The sequence below is a fragment of the Dromaius novaehollandiae genome, chromosome 2, assembly GCF_036370855.1.
Source record: "Dromaius novaehollandiae isolate bDroNov1 chromosome 2, bDroNov1.hap1, whole genome shotgun sequence".
NCBI lineage: Eukaryota > Metazoa > Chordata > Aves > Casuariiformes > Dromaiidae > Dromaius > Dromaius novaehollandiae.
The window spans coordinates 159,589,216-159,610,667 of record NC_088099.1 but is presented as its reverse complement, the minus strand read 5'-3'; the positions used below and the strand labels follow the sequence as shown (position 1 = coordinate 159,610,667).

At 41.1% G+C, this 21,452-nt stretch overlaps 1 long non-coding RNA gene across 1 annotated transcript in view; it reads right to left on the bottom strand.

Moving 5' to 3' along the window:
- LOC135327365 (uncharacterized) overlaps positions 1–20,024 on the bottom strand; it is a 31,774-nt gene extending 11,750 nt beyond the window's left edge. The window contains exons 1-2 of the long non-coding RNA XR_010387484.1: positions 19,884–20,024; positions 18,557–18,620 (exon numbers count right to left, since the gene is read on the bottom strand). This is a non-coding gene — a long non-coding RNA (uncharacterized LOC135327365). The remainder of the gene's footprint in view (positions 1–18,556; positions 18,621–19,883) is intronic.
- Positions 20,025–21,452: the final 1,428 nt, after the last annotated feature.

Sequence of the window (21,452 nt, the reverse complement as noted above, 5' to 3'; positions counted from 1 at the left end):
AGATTGATCAGGGTTAACTTGAAACTTGGCTCAGGTATCCTATTGGGTTTGCAAATGTTGACCAAAGTTTTGGATTGGGAATGGAAAAAAAAGCAAAACTCAAACCAACCAGCTCCATTCTGTAGTATTAACAGCAGGAGTATGCAGGGAATCCTGCCCACAAACACCACATTATTTCATACCAGTTGTTCCTATTGGATAGTTCCTATTTAACAAGTAGCCACTGAATCTTATGCTTCATCATTACTTTCCTATCAGTTCCAAAACATGTAAAATTCTCACCAGAGTTGATATTTGGCAGAAAGGAGCCTGACCCACAGATTACTGCATTGTTTGGAAAGCTTTCCTCATTGACTTCAAACCTTCTGGAGAAGGCATGCAAAGATCACTGTATGAACTCACTGCTTAGCTAGCTGATCATGGTTGTTTTGCTGTCAGCATGTGCTCTCACGGTTGGTCCCATCTCCTTTTGCATACTCGTGCTAGGACACAGTTACTTGATTGCCTCTGGGCACAGCACCTTGCACAGTATGTCCATGTTAGTCACGGCCTAATGAAATTGCACTGCAAATGCTGAGTATCACCCATGCTGTGTGGCCAACAGCCCTTTCGTTGAATTCAGCCTAAGTTCTAGGATGTGGATCTTTCCCACGCTATCTTATGTCTGATTTATGTTTATTTTTCTTTTTGCAGAAATTTTCCTTATTAAATTTTCGAGATTATGGTTAACCTAATCAATAAATGATTAATGGCTACTAATTGCTAATTAACCCAGGAATGGAGGAGTCCTGCTGAAATGTATGCTATGTCCTCCAATGTATGTCAGAGCTCTCAAGGGATTCACACAGCTTGCTCACTAAAACCAGCCCTATGAATCTTCATTAGGACAGAAATTATGGGCACTATCACAGCTTTAATTCTGTCTTTCCACATCCGTATCTGCAACTGTGCATAGCAAGGATACTACTTCATCTCCAAATTATTTACAAAGGGTGTATTTTTCCCCACTGAGAAGTTGCATTGTAACAGCAATCAGCAATTCAGAGCTTTCAATTAAACATTGTGCCATTTAAATGGCAGTAAAAATGAAATGGTAGAGCAGAATGGGAAGGAATCTAAAACCAGGTGCAATTACACTCATTTTTATTTCAGACTCTTAAATTTTAGTGCCTTTTACAGGCTCATGAATAAATGAACTATGCAGGATTCGTAACTGTTGGGAATTAATTCATACTGTTCCAGAAAGCTCTGGTTTAGTAGAGGCAGCAAAGGGAATAATAGGTTCTAAAGATGCCAGCTGTTGGCAGTCGGTCTTTCAATGATCCTAGGTACATACCAGTAAGTTATAGGCTCTGCTGTGCTGTGCAGTTAGGGGACAGGGAGGGAGGAGACTGATCCCACGATATGCTGATAAACTCAGTTCCTACTAATTTCAGTGGCAGATAGCTGACTTCTTACTTTCTCTCCATGGAGAATTGTAGCTCCTTTTAAAATTAGGCGTGCTCTCCCCTGTCTTCAGATACTATTGACAATATAAGTTGCTTTCCCTGCACAAGCGAAGTGCCATAACTGTGACATCTACAACTGGCATAATTAGCTAAGTTGCCAGTCCTGAAGACCAAAACATTGATTTGCATTTAGATCCACATTGCATAAGTGTATCTGTAATTAGGAAACATTTCATTTATGTTTCTTGTATGATTATTGTGGGCTGCAAATTTCCTTTAATCCAAGGCTGTTTACACTTAATGGGATTTACACTAGCTAACTGTAATTCTGGAGCTGAGGTGGCTGCTGTGCTTAATGTAGTTTTGAACATTACTCTGAGGACCTTACTTTAGATGGCTGAAGTTTGATGACATGAATATTCCTCCTTTCTTTCTCTGAGTCAAAGGGCAGATATCTGAAATCACAGCTCAAAAATAAGCATTTATTTCATTTAAACAAGTAACTCCTGTCTCTTCTAAGATTCTCATATTTCAGTGAAAGAAAAACTGGAATAAAAATTGATCTGGGATATTTTCTTGCTTTAGAGAGGGATACAACCCTTTACAAATTTTAGGGAATATCAAGTCCAGATCTGGATCATGTCAAGCACTTTTTGCCATGTTTTGGGCACCCTGTGTTCTCACAAGTCAATAGAAATGGGAGAAGCTGAGCAGATTACATGACATGTTCCTGTTACAGGAACAAAAAATAAGAACAGAGACAGGAACTTTGTTGTTCAGCTTCACCATATTTAAATTAGTAGCTTTCTGAAAGCTTCGTGATCTTGAGGACAGGCTCTACAAAATGCAGCAAACATTCCCCCCCTCCAGTGGATAAGGATCTGTAGTCCAGCTGTGATCACAGCACTGCACTTTCTTTGTGCTGCTGTATTTTCTTAAACCTTCACTGTTAGTCTCCAGGGCATTACACCAACATCACTGCCACTCCCATCACATCAGGGGGAAATGGCTGGATAAAAAGGCAATCTTGTCTGTCCTTTGTCTGCATGAAGGTAGCAGTTCTAAGAAGGAATTAGAATATGAGGCTATTAAAATTATTAAGAGTATCAGGTTATAACTTTGCTAACAGCAGTGTCGCTTCACTCCCTTTTTCCATGGTACTTTGTAATTTATTCTCATCTGAGAATATCCTTGATTCTGGAGCTAGGAACACACATGGAGTTCACACAGTTTGTCTTTGAATTAAACTTGTTGCTGCATCTCAGATTAAGAGCTGAGATAGTGTTAGGAGGAACAAAGAGTCCTCCGAGTACTTCCCACACTTCCATCCCTTGCAGTGAGATCAAAGATCCCTTGAGGGTAACAATAGGTTATAGATGAGGCAAAGGCAAATCTTCGTCTCACTCCTGCCGAGGCCTTTCCCTCATCCTAGCCTGCTGCCTGTGCACTGTTGGTGTGGATCTGGGATGTTCCCAGAAGGGTCTGAGAATGATGCCTCTGTGATCCCCAGCTACTCTGGATTGGCTTGCTTGACTGCCTTGTGGTCAAATAGGACCCCCCAGCCACAGCTCATCTGCAGCCCTTAACAGGAGACCAGCTGATGCTTCATGATTTGTTCTCCCGCTGATATGCAGAAAACATTAGGTTAAGGTAAATCTAAGACTTTCTTGAGCCATAAAGCATTAGTGGCAACCTGACAGGCAGCTTATGGTTGGCCATCCACCGAAATGCATCTTCTGTTATTGCAGTGGGGTCTGCTGCAAGTAATTCTGCTTCTCCACCAACTGATCTGGGACCCCTTTCTTCTTTATACAGTTTTGCAAAGGGAATAAAAAACAAACCCTACCTTGCTCCAGAAGATGGTCTGCTCATCCATATCAGCTCAGTGCCACCCCCATCTCAGAGTAAAGCTTCTTTAGCAAAGGCTTAAAAGGACTAACTCAGGCTTTCTCCTCCAGACTTATCAGTTCCTCCCTGCAGCCCAGCCGCCCCATCCAGGGACAGCTCTGATGGTTCCTGTACAGGCAAGTGATATTCCCCACCTCCCGCAAATAACCTGCAGGAATCCATCACCCAGCTCCCAATGCCTTGTCAGGGTGGGCCGGGGGAGACCGCTCTTTGCCCTTTTCTGTTTGGGCAGGACTGGATACCCTATGTGCACAGAGCAGTCTGTGACATTATTTTCAACAGGCCAGAAAAGCAGCTTGAATTAAGACTGGAGGCCTGCTTTGGTAAGCTAGATAAGCGTATGTCTAATTCCAGGAACTGCTCATACGTTTTCAGTCCTATAAGTGTTTCAGTGTGAGACCTAGTCAGCATTTCATAAATTTGCAGGTGCAGATTTTGTGAGCCAATACCTGTGGAAATCCTTTTGTTTGACTGTATCCTAGTGTTCTCACATGGAGAAAAGTGTTTTTTTTCAACCCAAGAGTTTCACATGGGTGGATTGTGCTGCAGCTAGTTAGGAAAGGTTTCTTTTTATGGCTGTGTCCTCACACACCTGATCTGCTGTTACAGCAGTATTAGTTCTTCTAGCACATCTGAGTTGCAATGATTTGATTTATGTAATTTTATCTCCTTTCCTGATAACAGTTATTTTAAAATATCAAACTTTTGGAAGCAATCTCAGAAATAAGAGATAAAGGTAACACTGCGGGCTTTTTAAGAACGGCTCTTTGCAGAAGAACAAAGCATATGAAAATATGAACATATGCAAGTTTGACCTAGATCATTATATTTGGTTGGTAGCTCATTAACACATAAGTCACATAAGTCACAATGAGGCAATCCATGAAATGACAGCAAAAATATATAAATGGAATGAACACCCCATCCCCATAGCTGCTAACAAAATGGGAGAAATGAGAGCTCTTTCAATGCTCAGCCTGATCCTTCTTTGGTTTTAAACGACATACCATTGGGGCAACACTGCATAAAATTGGCCTAAGACTTTCTGTAAAAGGTGTTGTTTTTGATTCAAAACAGTTGGAAAAACACATGTCTAAATGAAAGCACACTCAAAGGAGCAGCTGCTGAGATGACTGTGCCACTTGAAGTCTTGGAAAACGTAATGGAAAGTTGTTCCAAAACTGGCAAAGAAACAAACTCAGGACTGATCTTCAAAACAGGAGTCAGGATGCCAACAGGAGGGCAAACAAGATGGAAGGTAGAAGATGATATGTGAAGCTACAGTGATAACGTAACTAACAGAGACCAATAAAAGTTACTGCATTTTGGAGCATTCTAGTTTTGGTGCTTTTCACTAGGAAAATTTCAGCGGGTCACTTTACTAAGACGGGTACTGGAAACAGAGCAATTCAAGGACGAACAATCTGGCCAAAAGAATGTGTTTTCAGAGACATGACATATGGCTTAATTATGTAATTATCAGACCTCACTGATTTATATGGGGAGTCATGTAAACTATCACTTAACAAAAGTGTGACACTGCCAGGCCCTAATGGCAACGAGATGAAAGCGTATAACCGCAGGGTGTGTGCAAACAGAAAAAGAGAAAAAAAATCCCTCCTTTTCATGATTCGTAAAGGTAACAGGAGACATAAAAAATAACTGTTAGCGAACTGCTATTAGGTTGCTGACTAGTATCGAAAGAAAAGCTGTGAAAGCCACAGGAATGGGAACATTTAAGGAGACCTGGAAGAAACAGCCCTGCTCTCTCAGTGTGAAGGATTAGGTCAGCCCTGAATCTTCATCTGTCTTTGAGCACCTATCTTCTGTTTTGTTCAGTGGAAGTTGGCATTTATCTTTTGGGCCTGGCTGACATATAGGAAAGGAGGGTAATCCTGTTACCACAGTCAGGGTGTGTATTTTCACCCTAACTTTTCTTTGCCTCCCTCCATTCGAACCGGTCTACTGCAAGTACGAGATCCTCCTGGTCTCTGTTCAAAACCTTACAGAAGCCTGTTCATTGCATGCAGTGATCTAACCACCCTAATTTTAACCCACTGAGTGACAGTGCGCATGTGTGTGGTGGGGAAGGGGGGGAAGTATGTTACAACTGTCCCTTTTGAGCTTGCAGAAAAGCTGTGCTAATAAGTGAAGGATGAGATGGCAGCGGTGTAGAGGCATTAAAATCAGAAAGTCACCATATCACGGGTTCAGCTGTGCTCTACGCGCCGAGGAGACAGCAGTGCCAGCGTTAAGAGAAAGAGGCAGTGAGAGGCAGAGAAATACAGCTGATGTATTATGTAATAACCAGATGTGGGATTTTAAGGCATGAACAGGTGTGGACATCTCTGAATGCACTTTTGTCTGGGTAAGCGCTCTGCAGAGGACAGAGATCAAAGTTAGGCTCTGGTGGTGGAAGAAAGGTTTGTCTTTTGAAGAACCGGGGGAAAGCTCATTTCATGAAGCAGATGATAAGTAGATAAATGTTCACTGGGAGGGTTCAGTGCTGAGAAGATTGGAACAAAGGAAAATTTGCCAGGATTAAAAGGATCATCCTCTGCATGTTTCCTTGTTACATTTTTTCATTTGGCTGGCTTTGCTCCAGCAGACACTTGGATAGAGCTACTAGTTATATAAAAGAAAGCACCTGAAATCTCTTTGTCATATGTGCACCTATGTACACATAAGTATATAACCTCCAGATTTAAAAGTTATCCTACTGGGAAGTGAAGAATTATCACCGGACTTGCTTGTGAGGCATCATCCTTTCCTTCATCTCTGTCCAATCGCTTTGTGACAACACTGCGGTTGAAAAGGGCCTAGCATATTTGTGTGTCTGACGCTAGAAACAAATGGAAAAGAAAAAAATCTTCGGATGGAAGGAAAACAATGGGCTTTTTTCTTTTTTTACACTCCCAGAGCTTCTCTGTTTTCCTGCTGGCCTCATGGATGGGCCTTGCTACTACCCTGCTTTCCACCAAGGCATAGTTTTCTATAGGTCCTTTTTCTATAGGTCCTTGCATAATACATAAATACGTAGCAAGTCCACACAGATCTTTCTGCACATGCATTCACTGGTGATTTCTGCAGACATACAGGCCTGCTCTGTACACAGCATATTCTATATTTATATTTAATCCCACTACCATTACTATTGTGATGGCATGGCATGGCTGTGGTCTTAAGCTCTGCCCAAGCAGAGAAGGAAAAACACTCTCTGACTAGAAGAGCCTGAAGAAAACGAGATATAAATCAACACCCACCGCAGCAAAACAGTCAGAAATGGAGTGAGTAGTGTTTTTTTTCCTGCTCTTTTGCCTTCTCCCAATAACCCATCTCTGTCCAGCTGCCATGACACGTGCTCTACCCCACTACTGTCTATGCTGAAGGCTGCCCGCCTGCCCTGGGTGGAAAGGGGCCTCAAGCAACATCTGCATTGTGCAATGAAGTGTAGGGAAGAGAACATGCCAGCATGCCTCCAGCTGATCTGTCTCATTAGTGTGGGTAACAGCAGCATGGACGGGCTTTAGCAGGTGTTAGCTCTCAGCGACATGTCCCCGGAGAAGTCCTGTGTATGCACTCGGTCAGCACGGAGTACATACAGGCAAGGCTCTCTGACCTCTCTGCTGGGCTCCCTCACCCCCTTCCCCATCCCCTAAAGTAACTTTCAGCAGGGGAGAACCAGCCTTCATCCTTCTGTCAGGAAACCCACCAGCCAGGGAGGGACAGGGACAGGCACGTCTCACTGGGACCCTTTCTCCCATGTGTACAGGAGGGCCTGCAGTCTGCAGGCAACTGCCAGCTCTTAGGTGGGAGGCAGTGACTCCCTCCACCTCCTCCTAGCAATGGACGTGAGTAATAGGATGACATCGAGACAGGAACAATTTTGCCTGATTCTGAGGAATCAAGTCCTCAGTTACTGATGTTCGTATTAAATTTGGCATAGGTTTTGCAGTCCCCACATTGTCATTTTCCAACATACCACAGAGTTTTTGCATTGACAGTGCTTAAACTGCATCAAAGAAGCTGTCAGAGTAGAAGCTGGATGTTTTGACAGCTGGAGGGTTGACAGCCAATGCGTTAGACACCTGGGGAAGCCTTGGGAGTCAGTTTGCAACTTCAGGATAAGCACATTAAGTGGATGTATTGGCAGATGTAGCAAAGTTATTAACAATGCTAAGATTTAAATTGTCATCAGAAAACTGTCACCACATGGGCTTGCATTTGTCTCCTGTTCTCCAGGTTGCCTGTGCAATGGCATGCTGTTTCTCAATATCATGCTGAATTCCATGGAGGGGGAGTCCTACAGTACCATGAGGAGCATGTAATTGCCCTGCTTCACCTCAGTTTTTAGTAATCACAAGTCTAGCTTGGATTTTACACTCATCAGCAGGTTGGAGGGTCCCAATTTGTCTTATGACTCAGCTAGTCATCCTCTCGCTTGCCTGGAACCCCTGTTCGCATAATTTGCGTGCAATAAACTAAGGTGATTTAAAGCAGTTGAAGATCTCATTACTAACCACATTTCACTGGATTTGAAAGTTCAGCACTAAATCTCCACCAGCATTGTTTTGCTGGGCTCTGAAAACCAGGGTTCCTACCTGAAAAACATAACATTTGTTGCACAGATGTAAGAAATCCATCTGTGATGATATGTACACACACAACCCAAACTCACTTTTCGAGCAATCCATCATCTTAGTAATTCTTTTTCTTTCCTTGTTTTCCCATGGAGATGATTAATTCACTTCAAAACTCACCCCTTCATCTTGAGAGCTAATGCAAGGCTTGTTCAGGAGTAGCTCTAACCAAGATATGTGAGGACATTTGTAGCTGAGCCAAGAGGCCCTGTTCCAGCTCCAGGCTGCTCCTGACATGCAGCCCTAACAGCTGATTCAGACATCTACCAAACAGCTGGCAGGATGCGACCTACAGCTGTTAGAAAGCATGACAGGGAACAGTGTCTGCTTAAAGAGGCAGAAGAGATATTTTAAATCCTATGACCTAGGGACTAATAATACACTAAGGAAGACAATTTCAAGCATACAAAGTCGTACAGATATGCATGTACACACACTCTCAATTGCAATAGAACATAATAAAGGAGTCTGGGATTTAGAATTAGTCTCCTAGTCTGGTCAAGGGTCTGCTTGCTGTTTAACTCACAACATGATTTCCCCTCTTGGGCTCCTGTTTCTGCATGAAGGAGCGAGAAGAGGAAAATAGAGGAGGAGATGGCTGCTCTAACCTTTTGTTCTGACTTCAAGGGAGGAGGGGGGTAATTGTGTTTGTGGAATTATTTCCTTGCTTCCACATGATGCAAAATCATGCCAAATGTTTTTAATAGATCCCTCTTACCACAAGTAGGAAAGGGTACTTGCGCCATCTGACTTGCTGCAAAATAAGGTCACTCTTGAGGTCTCAGAGCTGCTTACAGTCATATTAGAAAAGAAATTTAGGATCCTAGAAGTTTCATACTGCAATGCTTGACATTTAGGAGCCAGATCTCTGGAGTGGGATCCAGCAATTGACAGTTGCTCTGGACATGAAGTCTGAGGAGCTCTGGATGTCCCTGACCAGCTGCATAGACCGAGATATGCAGCTACAGATACTCACAGAGGAAACATGGCTGATGGTCGTGTGGGTGAAATCACATCCCTCCAGATGCCACACTCCACATGACAGGGAGAGGCCAGGTAAAATACTGCGCTGGCTTGATTCTCCAAGTGAGGTCTGACCATGCACTGCACTGAACTGACATGGGAGTTTATATAGGTCACATGTGGAGATATATCCATCCCCAGCTCATGGCCTCTTGTATTTTGACACTTAAGTGCTTAAGGATTAGCTACAGTCAGAGATGGAAAAGCCCTTTTAGCTGCTGAACCCCAGCCTCCTGCGGTATGGGATTATACTCTTGGTGGATCCTGCTGTAGCTCAGTCGATAGGGGAAACAGAAAACCAAATGAAATGGGATATTTGGCTTCATGAAACTAGGTTTGGAAGCTGGACTTTATATGAACATCTGGTAATGCTACCTCCTACTCATAAATGTCAAATGCAGGACCCTCCGTGTCCCTTTGGTCAGGATCTTCCCCTTCTGCTCCAACGCTTTAACCAGGGAAGAATTTAGAGTATTTCCTCCTTCCCAGCAGGTTAGAAGCTGCAGGCTTTTAAGGAAAAAATGGTTTGTTTCCCACTACTTCATTTTTCCTTTTTGGTCAGAAGGGACTATTTTAAATATTCTCATTTATTAAAACTCCTCACCCATTTTCCTGGTCTTTGTGTCAGAAACAGATTTATCTTTCTGTATTATACTCTGAAATTTCAACTTAGCCTGGAAGTTAATGTATTTCTGTAAGTAACTGCAGGTCAGAGCTTTTACTTCATTACATAGTAATTATTTATTTAGTTGGATAGAAAAAAAAGCCAGGAGGAACGTTTATGAAAGGTCTAAGTTAGGGAGGCCCAGCTGGAGGCCTGTGGGTCGGCTCTGGCCTATGGACCAAAGTCCCGCAGAGGAGACAAGGATGGCTGTTTTGGCAGAGAATAGGATGCCGTAATTGCCACTTGCTCCAACGCCAACACATGGTCAGGCATATAGAGCCTAGCCACCAAGATGCTTGTGTGCACCTCGGAGAAGGGAACAATGCCGCTGCGATCTGAGGCTGGCAGGCAGGTCTGTAGTGGATCTCCAATTTGGCCTCAAAGGGAGCCATGAAACTAGGATTTGGGCCTCATGATTGATGAAGCTGGATGATCCAGGTTAAGTCATTTGTCACCCTAAATGCTGGAAAAATCTAACAACTGCCGGCATTTGGGTTCTACTGGAAACCAAGGAAGGGCTCTAAGACAGGCTGCAATGGGTGAACTTTCAATGGTTAAAGCCCTAGCTCAGGGCAGCCTCCCCTCCTGCTGCCTTTTGGCCTGCCTACATAGGAGATCTCCTCCTCAGCACAGGAGCAGCAGAAGACAACTTGTGCCCCCTTCCTCAGCTGTAGCAGTACATGGAGTGTTGGCCCCAGCCCAAAATCACTGAAATCAATGTTAATTGCCTTCCACAGGCTTTGGTTTAAACCTGCTGAAGGTGAGTATTGTTCAGACAAAAGAAAAAAAAAAAGATTGTAGTCATTGATTTCTTCTCAAAGGTAAATAACAAGAAAAGCATGTCAGTGAAAATACAGATAAACCACAGATAAAGGTTTTATAGCTTGATGTTACTCCAGTGATCTCCAACTGTGAAGGGTCTCAGTTCCCAAATATATTTTCCTTCCTTTCCTGTCACAAGCAACCATCCTGTAAGACCCTAATCAGCCAACTCGTAAGTTCCCTGATGCAGCAGGGAGAAAAAACTAAACAAGTGTGTGTGACCAGAATATTTAAAAGAATTTAGCCTCACATTTAACTCTTCTCTCTCTGTGACACAAGACTACCTCTGTGGATGCTCTGTTTGCTCCCTGGAGGCCATTTGCATTAATGGAGATACAGACCAGCACTGGAAGTACATAACCTCCATTAATGCACTCTTGTGTATCAAAAGAGGATGATACTCCAAAGGATAAAACACTGACTTTCTTACTAACAAATTTAGGCACAGATAACCCAGACAAAATGACTCCAGATCAACTTGTCTAAAACCCAGAATCTCCTGCCTTTTTTTAAAATTTATCACTTGTCTTAAAGTAGTGTCCATCTGTCCTGCCCCAGAAGAAGTACATAATTAGAGACTGACTTTGACTTGAAAAGCTTACAGCCTAAGTTCAGAGGTACACAGCATTAAGAAAACTACTGGGAGGTCTAGTAAGATAGCTTGGCTGTAGCTTTACAGCTTAAAAAATGAGGAACTCTTTCTGCCTGTGTACATCAACAGGGCTCTTCAGAATCCCATTAGGCAGTGTAATGCCTGTTTTCCCCCTTCCCATTCCCCAGCACCTGTATTGGCTGTAGCTAAAGCCAATTGGCTTAGCTAAAGCTAAGTCTAAAGACTTAGTCTAAAGACTAAAGACTGGCCTAGGATGAAGATATGTTCCTCCTGTACCTTTCTCTCAAACAATGCACACACCTGGCTGAACAACCCTTAACTGGGAGTATATTGCAAAATCTAAAGGGAGTAGAAAATTACTGCTCTTATCTTCTCTGAAAGCTCCCAAGGGGATTTCTGGCTGATGTAGCTCTATTTCCTTATGGGAAGTGTCTGTAAGACACAATTCTGGCACACCATTAGGAAGCTCTAGTGGCTAATCTTTCTTCAACCAGCAGTCCTCTTGCCTAGGTGAAGTTTTTCATCTTTTATCATCTGCTACTTGCAAAAATGTGGACCAGAGCACATCACTGAGTGTTTCTACATTTTTCTGCAAAAGATTTGGAATATATTTTTAGACAAGCAATTCAGCAGAGTTTACTGGCAAAATTCAGTGGGCTTTGTTGGAAGGTTATAGTCAATATTGCAACAGTGCTTTTTTTGACCTTTCTTAAGCATACTGAAAAAAAAAAAAAAAACCCTTCAATGTTTCCCTGTTAAACAGCCCATCCCAGGCTTGTAATAGAGAACGTAGTTCAGCCCTGTTCATCACATTCACCTTAACAATGCAGCTGTGTTCTGCCATGGAGCATTTCCAAAGTTGTTTCCATGGATTCATTTATCCCCAAAATGCTTCGTGGCAACACTAAGTGACAAAAAAGAATTATGGATTTTTTAATGGCAGCCAGTATAACCAATGACATAGCTCTAAATACATTAATGTCAGCAAAGACAGACCCTTTCACCAAAGTATTTTTGGAGTCATAATGGAGTCATAACTGCTTATCATGAGAACTACTTTTGTCTTTCTGGGTAGTTTGCATGTTTTCTTGCCTATATCCATCTATATTTGATTTTCTAACTCATACTGTTATCTTGTTGGAGTCTGGACCATCCTTTTATTCCCTACCACAGCAGAGTCCTGGCCAAGACCAGGATTCCTAGGCACATATATTTATATAACTAAGAACAGCTGAAAAATTGTCCCGTTTTCTTAGGCTATGCTAAAGGAGGAGAAGATATTATTAAAGAACGCCTCATGGTTGGCAATAAAAATTCAGTCCTTTAAAAACTGCATAAAAACACCTTTTAAAACACTGTTAGAAGCTGCTTAACAACTGGTCCTTCTAAGTGCCTATGGAAAAAGTACTAATTGTAACTTACATTTATACAAGCTTATAGGCATATATCCATATAAGCTTGCCATGTATATGGTATCGTTATTGCCCAACATACACAAGGAACAGAATGATTTTATACATAGGCTTGTCTGAAGGAGCACTGAGGTCTGATGACCTACATTTGAGGTTGCTTCCTTGCCATTACACAAAAAGCCCCTAAATGGTTTTCCCATATGCACAGTGTAGCACTTCATCCTCTGTAGCACTTCAGCCTTGAAGGCTTAAGTATATCTTCTTAACAGGTTAGTTAAAGCTGTATGGCTTGAGGATCACAACCTGCTAATGGAGAGACCTCAGGTATTATTATCCATAAAACTTGGAATTGCTCAGAACAGACAATATTTTTATGGAGCTTCATTTTGGTAAAGTCATAAGTATTTTCCTGCTCTCAGTGTTTAGAACAGGCTTATAGTATCTGTATTATCCTTTTTCAGTCTATAAGTAACCAGGGAAATGTCTGGCCAGAGTGACTGAAGATGTGAGGAAATGACAGTGTAAAATGTTAGAGTCACACCAAGAGAGAAAGGATGTGGCCAGACTAGTGGGAATGGGTGAAGTTCCTGGGCGACAGAAGTTCCATTAAATAAAGAGAAGCAATCAAACAGCTAAATATTTGTTACTATTTTTTTCTTTTTTTTTTTTTTTTAATTTTTGTGCAGCTCAGGGCTGCACATGCCCCAAATAGCTCACAATCAAAGAATAAGGTAGAAAACAACACATGTACACAGATAGAATGAAAGGCTGAGACAGTGTGGTTATAGTACTAGAAATAATCAATGACTGTGCTATTGTATTGGCCAAATGCTCTGGCACGTTCTTAATAAAATTAAGCATCCCTATGATTATTTTGAGCCACAGTATGGTATCAAGGTCCCCTGTCCTGAATGAAGAGCTTTAGAGACACTTTCTCACTTAGAATACCAACAGTTTTATAATTTCTGCAAAAGAATCAAACTTGACATGAGTTCTGTAGGAAGGTCCTACCAGGAGTGCTGAAACTCTTCTAACAGAAGTGATCTGGCCATGCAGTTTAAATCTAATCTTTGAGATCACATTTTCAGTAACACAAGATGAAGAGCTTAGAGGATGGATGCTAAAAGGTATAGACAGCTCCTGTTGGAGTAACTGCTAGAGCATTATGACTCTTCAGCGTGGAGAAAAGACAACTGAAGAGCGATATGATAAGACTATAAAATCATAAGCAATATAGGGAAAGAGAAAAGGAAGTGATTCCTCACTGCCTCTTACAAAACAACAAGCCGACATCACATGAAATCAGCAGAAAGCAGGCCCAGGGACAGCTCTTCACAAAGCGTGTTGTTAAGCTGGAGGACTCCTTCCCACAGGATGTAGGGAAATGCTAAAAGTTTATCTGGGTTAAAAAAGGAACTGGACCAATTCATGAAGCAAAAATCCATTGAGAGCTATTAAATACAAAAAAAGTCTGGTTTAGAACATCACCAAATTGCAAATTATTGGCAGCTGGGATAATATTCTGGGAAAGTATCTCTACATGCTTTCCCTAACTCTACCAAGGGGATCTAGAACGGGGCTACACTGACCTTTGATGTGAGCTGGTGTAGCTGTTCTTATGTAGTTACATCATAGAGTTAGTCTGGATTTAAAAGAAAAAGTGCCCAGGTAATATGATGATCGTAAAGCTGTATGTTGTTTCAGGATGTGTCTCTTGGGTTCTGGTTCAGAAAGGTATTCAAGCCTGTTGGCAGCTTGCTGCATACAATTAACTGAAACTAATATAGATCTTGAAATGCATGGTTAAGCTTAATCAGACCTTAAACTTCAGTTTCAAAGGCATAAGTGGAAGGGTCTGTGATGAGAAGAGACTTTCTCAATGTGGACACTTACAGGACTGCAGTGTATTCAATTAGTTATACATAAAAATATGACTGAGAGCCATTCTTTGAAGAGCCTTGCTTCAGCCCCACATGTCTTTTTCAAAACTTAGAAAGCTATTTTAAACAATGATCCGTGATGATAATGTGGTTAATAGTTGGGCTGTGTCAATGCCCCTGATGAAGCTTCTCAGGTGAAAAAGCACCAGTGTGTTTCTCCTCTTTAACTGAAAATTCAACCATGAAACCCAGTGCAATTCATCATCAAACAGATTTTTCACACCTGTTCGGAAAAGGTAAAAACCACCAAGGGACCAGATGGGTGTCAGAAGCAGCATCTGGAGTTGTGGAGACTGTAGATTCACCACCCAACTAGGAAGCAGAGGTGTTATGTTAGGTTTACTATTATTTAGAGCTGTTTACACTACTAACCCATGTTCCACCACTCCTTTCTTGCACAATTCAAGGATTAGACTGTCTTTGTCCCTACCGTATCTACCAGGAAGAGGACTGTGTAATGTGCAGTGACCTGGGTGGAGTATTGCTAGCTGAAGATGGGGGTAAACAAGTGGGTTGTTAAAGCTGGAGTTTGAGGCAGAACATTTCCTTTCCCTTGGAACCAGAGCTGCTTAGCTTTGGGACAGACGTGAACAAGAAAAGATTCACCTCAGAAAAGAAACGTGCGTGTATGTGGAGAGGAAGAATTGCTGGTTTTTTTAAAATATATATATTTCAAACAATGGCAACCTGTATTTCATATGATTGTTATCTCTCTTCAGTTGAGACGTTGACACTTTTGATTAAATCTTTGATTAACCCAAACCTGAACCCATTTTCTCAGGCATAGAACAAGGAAACTCTTTTATTTTTTTCATACCTTTTTGGATGGCTGGTAATTTTCTACGTCATTACTGTAAAATTTTTCAGCATGTGCAGTCTTGTAATATCACCTCAAGCTTTTAGTTCCAACCAGAGAAATAGAGTCAATGTAGTGCAAATTATGTCAGATAATGTTGCTTTTCACACAGGGTGAAAGAATTGCCAATGCCAAAACCAAGAGAACTTAGATTGTTCATTTAACCCTGCAGAGTGCTTAAGCCTGCAATGCTCATTATAATTGGATCCTGACAAAAATGTCATTGTATTTGAAAGAAATCAATAGAAAGTCAGATCTGGGGAAAAGAAGTGAGGCGCAGCCAGTGGTCTTCATGCAGAGTTATTTGGAAAGTGTGACTGTCGTTACCTAATAAATAGTCTAACTGAGATGCCACTAATTTAGGAGGCTACCCGCTGTGGGGACAGGTAGCAGTTAGGAATCCACCTGTCCTGACTCACTCTCTTGGGAATTCCAAATATTAGGCTTAGAGTCAGATGCTGGAGCACTGCAGATAGTCCTTGGACCTTATGGTAACAGGAATAGTCAGTCGTTGGAATCTATAATGCAAAATATTCTGATGTGCAGTAGCAGCCAAAAAAACAAGTAACTTGGGTGCAATTGTTAATCCATCTATGATTTTTATAAATCCACCAGCTATTGTTATTAATCCAAACTTTGATTTACTATTATTAATCCATCACTAGCCTAAGTTGCACAGTGACTGACAGTCTGTTTATTGAAGTCCTCAAATCAAAGCTGAGTTGTTTCTGGAAGATCATTATAAATTTTCACAGACAACAAGACTCAGTATAACAGAGAAATTGACTGTGATATGTATAGGATTGTTACAATATAATATATTCACTTGTGTAGTTTGTACAGGTTGGAGTAGATGAATTAATGATGCTCTCTGGCCTATTTGTAATAGCATGTCTGTAGAACAATCTTCAGGTACTCTCACAGTCGTTAGGCAGCCAATATTGCAGATTTTGGCTAGTGCTTTCTTTTCTAGGTATTTTTAGAGCAAATAGTGCTGCTTTTGTTGTTTTTCTGGTTTTTAAAGTCTTTTGTTTGCATGGTGGGAAAAAAAAAAAAAGCTCAGCTTGCATCTTTTCCCTGCAGAACCAGTCATGCCGTGTTGTAATAATAACCAAATCCCTCCCCACATCAATGTCACAATGTTTGTTTTAGCAATCTTAAGTTCAGCTGCCAGCTGTTCTGTTCTTTGGATTTTATTGCAGGAAGTATAAATTCCCTTTGGCTTGGCTGGAGGTGCTTTTAGAAGCCTTCAAGTGAGGGGGGAAGGGTAATGGAGAAGGGAAGGGAAAGGAGAGAACAGCGTATCTATTTTTGTTGGGGCGGGGTGGCAATCAGTTAAGGACTATTAAGCTTGATGGCCTTGATGTTATAGTATTGCATCTCTTTTTACCATTTCTTAATCACTACAGAGTAATAACATCTTTAAAATTTATTGGGACAATTAGAAGAAAGCACAGTTCCTTTGACCCCAGCTGTTTCAAAGGCTTGTATGGTTTTCTTTTCTCTCTCACTTGCCCCCCCCCCCCCCTTTTTTTTTTAAGGAAAGAATAATCACTGGACTGAACTTCTCAAGCGGTTTCTACCTTGAGATTTATGTCAAGTTCCAAGTTGCTGATAACATGATAATTAAACTCTGAAAGAAAAGAGGAGGCATGTAGTCATGAGTACTGTAACACAGCTACCTTCGTGAATTCAGACTTGCACTATGCACAAGCAACTCACTTGGGTAAAGAACAAAAGTCCCTCCAGATCTTTGCCTGAAATTTGATCCAAATACTTGTCGAAGAGGTTTGAAGAGAGGGAGGGGAATTTAGTTAACGCTGCCTTTTGTTTATGTTCTCAGTGGCATTTGCAGTCAAGTGACGCTGAGGTATGGTGACAAAGGTTGCTTCTTTTCCTTTATCAAAATGTACTGTCCCATGTCCATTCTTCCTCCTGTTTCTTACTCCCAGATCAGCCTTTTCCTTTTCCAATGCATTCACTTCTATTTTTTTAGAAAATCTATCAATTTCCTGGCTATGAGTTTCTCTCTCATTTTTCTTTTTCCATGTCTTGTGTCAAAATAACTTCTTCTAGTGTTAATTTTTGCAATTTTCCCCACACTAAGAGTTACTTTGCTTCTCTGCTTTGACACTGATACAGAACCAGCTGCATCTATCTGCTTTATGAGCATTTTTACATTGGCCGTTTATAGCATTCGTGTCATGGAGAGGAAGAATTACACATTTAAAGAGGAGAGGTGAAATTCATGGTTGATAAGGTCAGAATTCATTCCAGTAAACATTAAACACCTTAATGAGACAACTAAGTTATGAGTGTAGTCACCATTGCCTCACTAAATAGCTATCAGAAAGGGAAAGTTATCTCCAGAGGGCTATTCAACCCACCAAAAATCTAAATTGCCAAATATTATCTCTTTCCACTAACAATATACAATATCTACAGGAAAAAGAGAGATTATATTTGAACCCAGATATCCCAAAGACAAAGTCTTGGGCAGATGGCAAACTGTTGGAACAAAACTGTACCAAATAAAACTGTACCAAAACTGTACCAAGATGCAGTTTCTGTTTGGAGAGAAGCATGTGTCATCCCAGACAAGCTAAATGTTTGTTTCAGAGCAGACAAGGGAACTAGAGGTCCCACTTTGCACCTGAGTGTCCTAACTGGTGGGTTAGAGCATCACCCTCCCTTTTAGACCTGTTCCATTTTATGCAATAAATTTTAATTAAGCCAGAGTGAGATCCACTGTACAGCCTGACCAAACACCCAGCACTTGGAGACGCCGTGAATCAAGTTCTTGAATAAATCAGAAATGGTGTCCTGATGAAAGTCATCATTTCTTGAACCTAGTTAATGATGGTTGAGTGGTCTTGATTTTTTCTACAGTATATTATGAAAGGTACATTTTGAAATAGTATGTAAACAAATGTTGAAATATCAGCATTTTCCTGAAAGTAATTTTTCTGTTCTGGCAAGCTCTATTCTCATGTTTCTGCCTTAATCACTAGACTAGCTTTCTGCCATTGCTATCCCAGGAGGAGTATTATGTGGCTGTCCTCCTTTTATGACCTTCCTGATAAGAATTATGCACTACATGTTTTGAAAAGTACCATGTATTTTCGTAATATAAGACATACTGTGTAGTTTTCTAGTTATGATCACACTGAGTGCCATCTTATTAATAAACCCAATGTAAATCTAGGTAGTAACATGAAATGATACATTACCCCAAAACAGCCACTAAATAGTTCACAGCAAGGAACAGGAAGGAATGGAGCCTTTTCTGAAGTCCTGTTGACAGATATTTTTTTATACTGTGAAATCAGGATTTGCAATTGAACATTTGAACATTTACATATTCCCCCAGAAGTATATGCAGATTACAGGTATCTTGAAGTTGGGCACACACTAGTGTATCACATGCACATATTGCACAAATCTTCCTTCATTTTTTATTCCTCCTTCATGTGCCCAGATGTTACACTACCTGAAAATCCAGCTCTGACTGATAATTGCAGAAATTTTAGAAATTAGAGAGTTAATGTTGTAATAGCCTGGCAACAAAAACTCCAGCAACATTTTACCATTTTTTTTCTTTTTGAAGACTAGAAACTCAGCTTCTTCTGTTGAAGTTAAAGAGGTAGAGGGAATGCTACAAGAAATTACTGAAATGTTTCTCATTTAAAAAAGAAACACTTAAAATTTTTGAACTGCAGCATTCAATAATTTTGAGTTACCCTAATTTCAACTTCCTTTTCCTTCCTCTCAGAAGATTCATGCTTTTCTGGCATAAGTCAAGATCCTAATCAGTTAGCTAGATGTTATGGATTCAATAAGGCTGTATAAACAGACACTATGGGGATGGCGTATAGGGAGCTGGAAGATTAATAATATAAATAGGCATAGTTATAGTAATTATGTAGGAAGAACATGCATGCCCATGTGCATTTATTTATGTATAATGTGAACAGTATTTTATTATTGTTATGCTTTATTGAGCCCATTGATTACATTTACATAATGTCATCAAATATCTCCACAGAGGCTCATCTGCATCAATATTGTTATAGTTCTAAATCATCTATGACTTAGATTTTATAGCCAGAGTAAATGGCAATAAAATATGCCATACAGAAAAACAAAAGCAAACCCTACAAAACCCCAGGATCTTGACGTCCTATAAATGGGATATCTTTGTCATGGTTGAGAGCTGAAGTCCATCTAGTTATGCCAGACATAGACTTGGGAACAAAAGATGCAGGCAAAAAAAAAAAAAAAAAAAAAAAAAAAAAAAAAATTAATGGGGAGAAGGGAAAAAGTCCAGTCTGTAAACAGTCATGAAGTCCTAAAAGACCAACAGAGTACTCTAACCCAATGTTCATTTAATAATAAAATAAATAATACAAAGCTCAAAGCAAAGCCAAAACTACCATGAGCATGGAAGTGAATTAGGAAGGTGACTACATCTGAGGAGCACCATGTACAAGCGTATCTTGAGAAAATCAACATAGTCTCAAGACAGTGGTGTAAAGCATTTTAGTTTACTTAATTTACCAGAATGTGTGTATGTGCTGAGCGTCAGGGCCCAGAGGGTGAGGAGGTCTGAGACCAGGAGTGGACATAGCTTCGATCTAGCTGTGATATAGCACAGGCAGGGGCCAGTGGAAAAGCTTCAGTTAAAAAGCAGCTCCCAAGGGAAAGAACGGGCAAACCCTCACTTTTAGTGTTCAACAGCTCTTATCAGCGAAGCAGCTGACCTTGGACTCAGCCAGCCAAACTCCTTCACTAAGCCAGCCTTAACTTAGTAGCTGTTTGAAAACATATAGTCAAGTTTGCCTGGTGTTTCATACTATAAGTCTCTGATTTCAGGAGTTTAGCCTTGCCAAAGGTAAGCAACTCCAGTTAGTTTCTAAGGCAATCTCTGTTTCAGGCCACTCTTTTTGTGTATGAGAGGGATTTTTTTTATGTCTGAGAAGGATTTACTTACACATTTCAGCAAAACGTGGTTCCATTGTTTCCATGAAAAAGGTTAGAGGAAAAACATACAGTTTTGCTCCTGTTAAAACAGATATTATGAAAACATGTTTAGGAGCAGGTGTTCCAAATTTGGCAGTTTGTGGACTGTGTTAGTGACAGACCTTTTCTTTCTGTTATGTTAAAAATCCCAGCATAATTATTTAGGTTATAAATAATGAAAAATCTTAGTTAACGGATGCTCTGAATTTTATTTGGGCAGGTGACCTTCCAAAGGCTCTCTGCTCAGTGAACTCACACTAAGCTGGCACAGCAGGAGCTGAGTACACCTCTCCCCATAACTTCTGCTCCGTGCTCCTTTGTCCGTGTGCATCAGAGCTGAGAGCAGGGACACTGTCTGGGTCTGGACACAGGGTCTGATACTCATATCCTGGCATGGTGACAGGAGGAAGCACCTTCACCCTTTCCAAAGCATGAAAGAGAGACCAACAGGGAGAAATGAAGGCAGCAGATTGGTACAAGAAATGTCTCTGGAGGTACCACTGCCCTGTACAAATCAAAGAGCGATCATTAGTCTGAATTTGGCCAGTGAACAAATTTTGATTTTTTCCAGGACTTCACATATTTCTCCTGATGTTTCTTATTGTTCTTCTTATTGATCGTGGAGTAGCTGCAGTGTGTCACCACTGCTCTGAGAAGAAACTGTAGCTCTGTTTCTTGTTAGGTAAATGACCCACGGGGCCTTGAGATAAATGAGCTGAGTAGCCCTGAAATTTATTCAAAGAGCCAGTAAGGCTCATTAAGAGGCTGTTAATTAAGAATAAGACTGGCAGTAGAAAAGGCTGCAGTGATGGATGGACCAACGTTGTGGTCCAGCTTCCCTTGCTGTCCAGATCAGGAGTCTGCTTTGGGTACCTCACAGCTATTGACTGACCTACAGATCAGGCTCTTCTTCCCATGGGAACCAGGTAATAAACTGAGGAAAAGGGAACAGAAAGCTGATGTCCTCTGCTGTGTCATCCAAATTTGGAGCTGCAGCACTGACAAGATGAATGTCTGGACCCCAGATGTGTTCCTGGGTTTGAATGAAACCAAGGCTTCTGGGAGAGACCTGAAATGGAAACTGGTTTACAGAGACTGGGAGAGCTG